The sequence below is a fragment of the Gymnoscopelus microlampas genome, assembly GCF_963454915.1.
Source record: "Gymnoscopelus microlampas genome assembly, chromosome: 14".
Lineage (NCBI taxonomy): Eukaryota > Metazoa > Chordata > Actinopteri > Myctophiformes > Myctophidae > Gymnoscopelus > Gymnoscopelus microlampas.
The window spans coordinates 14471360-14481984 of NC_139951.1; positions in this window are offsets into that span (position 1 = coordinate 14471360).

The window sequence follows — 10625 nt, forward strand, 5'->3', positions numbered from 1 at the left end:
GAGTGAGCGAAGCCTGCAGGAGCTGGACATGTTGCTGGAGCAGCTGGTCTCCCTCAGCCTGGTGCCTCGACGTCAGGCGCACATGGTGCGGTATCAAGACAAAAGATCGGCGACAAGGAGGAGTGTGCGAAAAAGTACAATGACATCTGCAGGCTCCGATCATCACGAGGCAATACCATGTTGATCTCATGCAGCTCCTTGGGCAGGACAAGAGAGCCACCTAACAGCAGCAGTACACCACCACAGTCTTGGTTGGTTCCGGCCTAGACGAGACTTTAAAGTGCCAATCCGGGCAAAAAGGCAGGTGATAACCCTGTTTAAGGACACTTGACAATTGTAGGAACCTCCAGACTGACACGTCGGTCTGGAGAGACTGTGTGGTTTCCAGTTGAATGCTTTTCGTCAATGCTGGTGTTACAGGAGAGATCTGGGCATAACCTATGTATAGCCTTTGGGAATATAGGCTGTGCCTGTAATTTATTTTATTTTATCTAGCCTATGTATAGCCTTTGGGAATATAGGCTGTGCCTGTAATTCATTTTATTTTATCTAGCCTATGTATAGCCTTTGGGAATATAGGCTGTGCCTGTAATTTTATTTATTTTATCTAGCCTATGTATAGCCTTTGGGAATATAGGCTGTGCCTGTAATTTATTTTATTTTATCTAGCCTATGTATAGCCTTTGGGAATATAGGCTGTGCCTGTAATTCATTTTATTTTATCTAGCCTATGTATAGCCTTTGGGAATATAGGCTGTGCCTGTAATTTATTTTATTTTATCTAGCCTATGTATAGCCTTTGGGAATATAGGCTGTGCCTGTAATTTATTTTATTTTATCTAGCCTATGTATAGCCTTTGGGAATATAGGCTGTGCCTGTAATTTATTTTATTTTATCTAGCCTATGTATAGCCTTTGGGAATATAGGCTGTGCCTGTAATTTTATTTATTTTTATCTAGCCTATATGTATAGCGAGAGAAATGTTTGGCCTCGTGTAACATCCTTCGACACGGGTGTATGTTTGTGGAACAAACTTTTACTAGTCGGTGTGGCTCGCTTTTAGCCAAGATCCGAGTAGGATTAGGGGCTTCTACAAACCGCAAGAGCAGGGAACACTCCACCCAGAGCCCTGAAACCTCTACGGCAACAGTCGAGGTAACAGCCTGGATTAGGGGCTTCTTTCAACCGCAAGAGCAGGGAACACTCCACCCAGAGCCCTGAAACCTCTACGGCAACAGTCGAGGTAACAGCCTGGATTAGGGGCTTCTTTCAACCGCAAGAGCAGGGAACACTCCACACAGAGCCCCGAAACCTCTACGGCAACAGTCGAGGTAACAGCCTGGATTAGGGGCTTCTACAAACCGCAAGAGCAGGGAACACTCCACCCAGAGCCCCGAAACCTCTACGGCAACAGTCGAGGTAACAACCTGGATTAGGGGCTTCTTTCAACCGCAAGAGCAGGGAACACTCCACCTAGAGCCCTGAAACCTCTACGGCAACAGTCGAGGTAACAGCCTGGATTAGGGGCTTCTTTCAACCGCAAGAGCAGGGAACACTTCTGACAGAGCCCTGAAACCTCTACGGCACCAGTCTCCTGCAAGATGGCGGCAGCAGTTGGGCGCGGGGCTGCCAGCTTCTCTGGCCGTACTAAGCCTGAAGTGTAATTAAATAGAGTTTTGCTTAAAAGTAATCCAAAAGTAACTGAAAGGGATTACGTTACTGACTACATTTCTTAGCAAGTAACTTGTAACTGTAGGGGATTCCTTTTTAAAAGTAACCCTCCCAACCCTGTCCATTATTTATAGGGCATTTGAGCCACAGACCAGCATTTGATGAGATTTAGACTCTCAGACCCAAAACTTAGACATTTCCAAACTCTGTCTATCTCAGACACTACTAGCAATGTTTACATTGTGCGGCAGTCAATAGTGATGTATAATGCAAAGTTACTAGGTGACATTTTCAATTTCCGATCCTTGATTGGAGGCTATATCACCATATACTGTACTTTATACATTAGCATATATTTTGAACTGTACATTATTTATTTGACACAATTTCCCCAGCTTTTGACCACACATACAGTACACACATATACCGAGATGCACGTGCGTGCGCATACACGCGCGCATACCAAATTGTGTTGAAACAATGAACATGTAACCTACAGCCATGATTGGGGAGCACAGTGCTTGATCTTGGGAGGATCATTATCATTTTCTTTTCAAGAATCGTTTAAAGTTTTTTTCTCTCCAAATGTGAATCATACATTTTTGAATCGTCTAATTTGCAATTCTCAATTATTTGTTTCAAATGTACCGTCTTGAATCAGTCAATTTGTAATCAATTATTTGTTTCAAATGTACATTATGAATCAGTCAATTTGTAATAAATTCTTTATGTATAGTGTATATCAGCTTTGTTTCAAATGTACAGTATGAATCAGTCAATTTGTAATCAATTCTTTTTGTATAGTGTATATCAGCATGTACTGTATATAGTTTAAAAAACGTTATATATTGTTCTTTCATTAAATTTCTTAAATTCTTTAAAATGTTGGAGTCGTACTGAATTTATTCACAATGTAAGGTAAATAGCACATTTTCCCTGTGCTGTTATGTTAAAAATTGACACAGTGACCAATGCGCCCCCATTTGGAATGATCGAAATTAAATGGTATAATGTAGTAAGTATAATCATAGCTGAATGGGGACATTATTTTTGCTAAACATCATGAACCCTGGCGTCCTTATTCTGGCCATGTCATAATAGGCGAACTACTGTGAAATACTGCAACGCGCTGTGAGCTTGTAGATCAGCTGTTTTCTGCTAAGAGATTTGGTTGTAGAGATAAGAAATGAGGGAACCAAGTACAGACCCCTGGGGGACCTCTGTCAACAAAGTACATAGGATTTAAGTGATTCGATAATAGAGCAGTAGACAATGACTCTCTAAGATATGTAATATCCTCTAATGAGCAGCAGAGGGCACACATGTGCTATATTTGTGCTATATATCTTTTACAGCTCTTATCAGAGCTGTAATTAACCACTTAAACCCCATATGGTTTTGTGGGGATAATCTGAGTTCCCAGAAGTTCTTGCAATTATGGGTAAGGATTTTGCTGAAAATAGCAGATCGATAAGGTCACAACACATGAGCATCTCAATCTATTATTTTCTGGGGTGGAGTTTTTAAGAGGTTAAGGATTGTATATAGTCATATTCAGTTACATAACCTTTATATTGGAATTTACAACTCCAATATAAACTCCATGTTTGCTCTCCTAATATGTGGCCTACTTTTTATTAGTTTTACATTTTTTGCTAAATGCATTCATGGTGATTTCAAATGTAATGCATCAAAATTCATCATTGTTGCATAGGCCTACATCAACCTTGTTAAAAAGTGTAAAGAAAAGAAAAATGCGAATCCCTTCCATAGGAAGTCTTTATATCGTGACTCAAAACAATGCAATTTGAAAATCTTCAACTCACACAGTACTCTGTGCTTTGTTCTGTGATGGAGTTGGCTCTTCAGTGGGATGTGGAGTTTATTTCAAACACAGGGGTGGGTGAAGTACATACATTTTATTATACATTTTATTCCATTTTATGCTCAGCTAGCTGGTGTTCCAATAGGAACAGCGACTAAAGTGACACCTGCATTTCCAGATGGGAAAAACATCAGTTGGAAAAAAGTGATTTGGCCAGATGAGCCATATTCTCCACAAGGTGTGTGGCACACACCAAGAGAACGGCACAGGCCTGATTGCTTTGCCCCAGCAGTGAGGGGGCCCAGAGCTGTCGGGGCGTTTTCCTGGCATGGTTTGAGACGGATACAGTCTTGCATGGTTTGGGTCCACTTCAGTTGAGGCTGACATGATGAAAGAACGTATTCTCCATCAGAGGGAGTCCTTTGATTATTTAATCCAGGACTGAGGGGGGCGTAATTGGCTCTATGCACAGCAGCTATATTGTAAATAAATTGGGCCAATGACGAAGGCTCTGTTCCATTTAGTGTAGCACAATGGTTCTCAAACGTTTTTTTTCAAGGACCATAGATAACTCTGAGAGTGTACAAATGTACACTCTCAGAGTTACAGACCCATAGGGAGCCATTTCGAACCCCCTCAAGGACACATTGAGACCCACTAGTGTAGCAGAGTGTTTCCAGCGAGCCAACAAGCACAATATCAGACTCTGTTTGACCAGAATGGAACAGAGCCTTCATTAGTGTCATTGTTAAGACCTGTTAAGGAAGTAAGAAAGGGGCCCAATTTGTTTCCAATATGGCTGCTGTGCATAGAGCCTATTCCACTGGCCGTTCCCTGGCTCCTCAGCACCACGGAGAGCTCCAATTCCCAGTTAGAGGTTATATAGTGTCAGCACCACTACAGCTACAGGTATTTGATGTATGGATGGACTGAGCTGTTGATGCAGGTACAACTTTGTTTAACCACTATTGCTATTGTTTTTGATGCAGATGGAACAAGGCCAAAATGTTTGTGTATCTAGTGCACTGGTTTTCAACCCTTTTCATATCAAGGTCTTAGACTTAGAATGTTTTGCTGTTGTTGGATAAGATTTTGTCCTCCATTCCATGCTGTATTGTAGATTCCTCATAAATGAAAGAAAATCAATCAAAGTTTCTACCTAAAAACCATGTGTGCCATAAATTAACACAATTTGCCTTCAGCACTTTAAATAAGCACATTTTCTGAAATCCTGCCTAGTCTATTGATGTTGGCACCAATAGGAGAGATAACAGGCAAACGTTGATCAACATAACAATTCTTCTACATTCTCTAATTGTGTAGACTGCTCATTAAGCAATGCAGATGTTTAACAATAATTGAACTTTTAAGAGCGTAAAATGAAACCAAATGGACCCGTGAGGGTCCATTTGGTTTCATTTTACGCTCTTAAGAGTTAAAGATCTATAAGGGTCCATTTGGTTACCAACTCTCCATCATTTAGCTGGGGACCACCTGGAATCCCTTCAAAGACCACTGGCGGTCCCCGGACCACTGGTTGAAAACCACTGCTCTAGTGGACTGGACAGGTGTACAGCATGTCTTGCTTATAAATTAACAGTCCAGCATGCCGGCATTATAGCACACCTAATCAAGCCCTCATAGGAACATGTAATTTAAAGAGGTGGTGCCATGGTTTTGCACTTTTTCTATTTTTCATGTGTCTATGAGGTTGATAGAACTTCATTAAGCCCCCTGGTGGTGTTTTTATGGTGTTTTATGTGTTCTCTGACTATTTTGAGTTTCTTCCTGGAGGCTGAAACCTTGAGGGTCAAACGTGCCAATAGAAAAACAGCCATTTAATGACACAGTAAAAATATACCCTCCCCCTCATTATCATAACACAACAGGTGTGGGCATGAGGAGGAGGAGGGAGTAGGACAGGTGGGTGGTGCTAAGGTGGTGGAGGAGGTGCTAAGGTGAGAACCAGGTATACTTAATTAACTGGAGGCGTGCCCACATAAAAACATAATTTTAACACTTTCTGTACACTTTTTTGAAAAAAATCTTCCTCCTAGTATAACCGTAATAGCTGATGATTATGTTTTGGGGGGGGGGGGATCACTGAAAATCACTGCACCCCATCTTTAAATCACTCTTTGATTCTTTTTATTCTATGTCTATTGTTATATTTCCTGTGATCATACAGTAGAGGGCAAAGTAACTCCCTGTAAATGACGGTGATAGTTATTCCTCACCTGTCTCATTCTGTAGAAGGTGACTGGCCCGTCCTGCAGGCCGGTGGCATATTTGATAAACCGTAGGACGGCCTGTCCCGGGGACAGACCTCTCAGCTCTCTGTGCAGCGCTGGGCTGTGTTGGAGGACAAAGTCACGGCCACAACGCTTGACCAACTGGAGACGCACAAAAAAAAACACACACGCGTGTGTCATATTACTGAGTGATTCATCTGAGTGATAAACTATGTGATGGACTAGAACAAATCTAAGATCTAAACCAGTGATCTTCAACAGGGGGTCCGGGACCCCTAGGGGGTCCTCAGAGTTACTACAGGGGGTCCGCCAAATCTATCTTTTTTTTTTTTCTTTACCTTAACCACTTGAACCCTAGCATCCCTTTTCTGAGGAGAACTTTAGCCAAAAATATTTTTTGGCAAAGAGGTATAGGTGTAGAGGTTTCATCTGAAACACAATTTTATACAATATAGAGGGGGTCCCTGCTTCATCTGTCTCTCAGCTAGGGGGTCCTTGGCCTGAAAAGGTTGAAGACCCCTGACCTAAACAAATCCTTTTAATCCAATTTACTTCTCCTAGAGAGATATATAAAATAAAGTATTTTTCAAAACCATTAAGATTGTGTGCAGGTCCTTTAAAGCTACGATCCAGGCTTACTTGAATTAATAAAACATTATTTTAACCAGTCTGTATGGTAGAGTACTGTTATATTGATTAAAACAATATAACTGCTATAGCACATTTGCACAGTGGTTGGAGGTGGTCGGACATGGTTGCTTTTTTGTGTTATCCTTTCAGCCTTAACCCATTAAGACCTGAAGCCGATTCTACAAAATGTCTTCTAAATCCCAACAGTTTTCTGAAAAAAACGTATGTTTCTATATCAGTGGTGCTCACACTTCTTCACGTCAAGGACCCCCAAAATGATGTGTATTTGGCCGCCGACCCCCATCTCAAAATGTTTATTTCCAGGGACCCCCCAAGAAGCAAAGAATAGAGTTAAAAAGGTTCGCTTTAAACAATATATGTTCAAAGATATGCACACATTTTCACGATTTTTTAAAAATAGCCAAAAGTGCAAAATAAAGTGTTTTAGCTCAAAAGAAAAAGTGACTTAATGGGTTAATGTCTGACTGTACCTCGTGCTGTTGACATTTCTCACTAATAAAGTTATTCAATCAATCAATCAAAACCTTTCTCCATCAGGAGAAGGAGACAACGCACATAAAACTTACAGATTGTAGATTTTACATTTTAAATGACACAGAGACACACACCCAAGACGGGAAGTAATCTTCAGGAAGAAAGTATTGTCTATGTATCTGGCTCCCCTCTTTCCCTTCTTCTCCTCCTCCTCCTCCTCTTTGTCCCCCCTCCTCTTCATCTCCCCTCTCCTCCTCTCCTATCTGTCTCTGCTCCAGGTCTCCCAGGTCTGCTTGCAGAGCAGCGGCTGCCAACTGGAAGAACAGCGCTTCTTGGTGGTGACCGCGGGAACGAAGCACTTTCTGTCTCATCTCGGTGTAATACAGCTGATGTTCCCTGCTGCTCCTGCAACAATAAAATGGCATACATTATATGAACTATTTCTATATTAGTATAGCTTTCTACACATTTGGAGAAATGTCTTTAAGAGAAAAAACAAGAAAAACTCACGAAATGAGTCGCTCGCTCTCTACAAAGTACTGCACCCTCAGAAACAAGACAAACGGTCCCTGGAAGTATTAAACATAACAAGAACCAGATATCAAAACTCTATTTCATTACTCTTTTGAGAGAGAATTATAGTAGTGTATTAGAAACTATTCATATAGGCTACTACTTTATAACTTTGTATGATATAGATGTATTAACATAACTGACAGTAACATTGAGCACCAAGTTAATGTTAACGAGTAAACCTTGAGAGACTAAAGATGCAAAGCTTCAGTTCAACAATCAGCATTAATTGGTTTAGTCCCGACTCACTGTCAAAGATCCTCTCTTCCATTCGTTGCCAAAATACTTCCTCAGCTTTTGTTCCAAATCAATAAACAGATATTCGTCATCTGTGCAGACAACAGATAGGTAAACAAACGGATGGGGTGAGCAAAACAGCTGTACTTTCTGTCAGAGATGACCATAATTTGTTAAATTAATTAAGCCTTAATTTATACTCTGTTTAACTTGAGCTTTGTAGAAGCAAGGGCTTACTGTTTATTTACTTACAATTATGGCCAGTGAGTGGAATCAATCGTGTGTGTGTGTGTGTGTGTGTGTGTGTGTGTGTGTGTGTGTGTGTGTGTGTGTGTGTGTGTGTGTGTGTGTGTGTGTGTGTGTGTGTGCGCGCGCGCGTGTGTGCGCGCGCGTGTGTGCGTGTGCGTTTGTAGACACATTTTATTTGTCTATTTTGTATTCATAGGCTGAGGCGAAAATCACATTAAAAAGGGTAAATGTAGGTGAATGTATTTCTTAGGCATAGGCTATTGCTGTTATCACTGTAAACGTTTCCTCCCATGTGAAAACATCTCAACACTGCAGTAACAGCTTCTCCCCAGTTCTGTATTCCACACTAAATGAATTCAAAACATTTACTACCAACCCCCCCCCACACACACACACACACACAGAGAAAGGCACAGGTCCACACTCCTCTGCAGGCCTCTAAAATAATATTAATTATAATTCCTGTTGATTCTATTGTCATGTGAAGCATGTAGTAAAAGAGCTACTGTATATATTGTGTAAATAATAATCATTTGACATAAACCCACCTCTGAGAAGAGCCAGACCAAACAGATGGAGATCTTCAATGCCAAGCAGCTCTGACACACGACTCAATGTCTCCTGGCCTGTAGCTTTCACCTACAGTACGCACGTACGTACACACACACACACACACACACACACACACACACACACACACACACACACACACACACACACACACACACAAGGTGGGAGGAAATACAATTAGTTGCTGTACTTGAGTAACAGTTTTAAGGATCTGTAGGCTACTTTACTTGAGAATGTATTTCCCTTAAATCTTTTGACTTGCACTTACATAGAGATTAGAATACACATAATTCTTAAACAAACAATCATTGCAAATCATTGCTACAGAACAAACGCTCTGTAGCAATGATTACTATCAGAATATAGTACTTTACGCTTTTTAACCTGCTATATTAAGCAGGTGAAACTCTCCTACCTTGACAGTGAGGTCCAGTTGCTCCTTGTTGACTAGCAAGATGCACAGCCGTCGCTCCCGTCTTCTCCTCTTCATCATGTAAAACTCACAGAAGTCACGGCCACTTCTCTCTGGGTACTATGTATCTTATTTATACTTCCTGTACGTCTCTACCTGCTCATTCCTTTCTTATCGTTCACTATTGAGGCTTAAATGTGTCTCTTTACTCCTGTCCTGTGTTTGGTACTGCAGTGCTGTTATGATGACTGGATCTATCCATCCATCCATCTAACAGCACTCTCCTCCCCTCTGTCACTTTTCAATTATACTTGCTGTCCTCCTGTATTACTCCCACCATGCTCCCATCCTCCCTCTCTCCTTAACACATTAAATCCGGCATTTTCAATTTTGTAGGCTTGTAGCTATAACCATTATTTTTTACTTTGGGCTATTCAAAAATAGCAGATCAACAAGCTCATAGCGTGGCACAGAGTGATTTATTTTGCAAATATTTGAATATGAATGTTTTTTTAAAACAAAAACTTTTAACTCAAATCTTTGCTTCTGGGGATTCTACAAATGCCTTCTAAACAGACAGTTTTTGTTTTTGTTTTTTTTAAACGTATGTTGCTATAATATCAGTGGTTCTCAAACTTTTTTCATTTTCATGATATGTATTTGGACCCCCCATTTCAAAATATTTTGTTCCATGGACCCCAGAAGCAAAGATTTTAGTTAAATGTATGTGTGTGTATGTGTGTGTGTGTGTATATATATATATATATATATATATATATATATATATATATATATATATATATATATATATATATATATATATATATATACACACATACATATATATTCAAAGATTTGCACACATTTTCACAATTTTATTTAAAAAAATAGCAGATCTACAGGCTCATAACTATGAGCTTGTATATCTGCTATTTTTTAATAGCCAAAGAAATCTAAAATGACACAGATGCGTTCCCGGATTGAATGGGTTAATGTCATCTACACTGACTTCTACACAGGGAGTGCACAAATGTAACCAAACTTTTTTTTTTTGGGGGCCTATAACGAAATGCCCAAAATAGGGACGCTAGGTTGAAAGTGGATAATGCCTCATTTATAGTTTGTCATATGACCATCACTCAACACGGTTGTACAAGTATTAATTGGCCTCGCCACCATATTTCTCTGCCTCCCCCTCTCAGCCTTCTTCTAACCCACTGGGGTCCCGGGGCCCCCCTAGTGGTCCTTGAAGGGGTTCCAGGGTCCCCCAGGAAAACTAGGAAAATGTTTAAAAATGAATGCCCCATAAAACTTTTCTAAAAATCTTAACAAATCTCCTCTTATTATACCTGGCACAGAATCTTTTCAAATGGGGGTCCGTAGCCAAATACAGTACATTATCACTCCTTGACATGTAAATGTTTTGAGAGCCACTGTTCTAACCTGTCTGAATTTAAAATAAATAACAGGGAATCATCAAGCAGTACACATTCAGACATTCTCAATGAGATAATGTCATTGACCTTTTGACTGTTAAGTAGCTTTTTTTAATAGGGATCCCTGGCTAATAAGCCAAATATATATAATATACATTATAATTGTCCTCTATAACTAAAATGTAAAATGAAAAACACCGTTTATTTATTTTAGAAATAGTTAATCTTTCACTCAATAGGAGCAATGCCTGTCGCAAGTTGATGTCATTTGTCC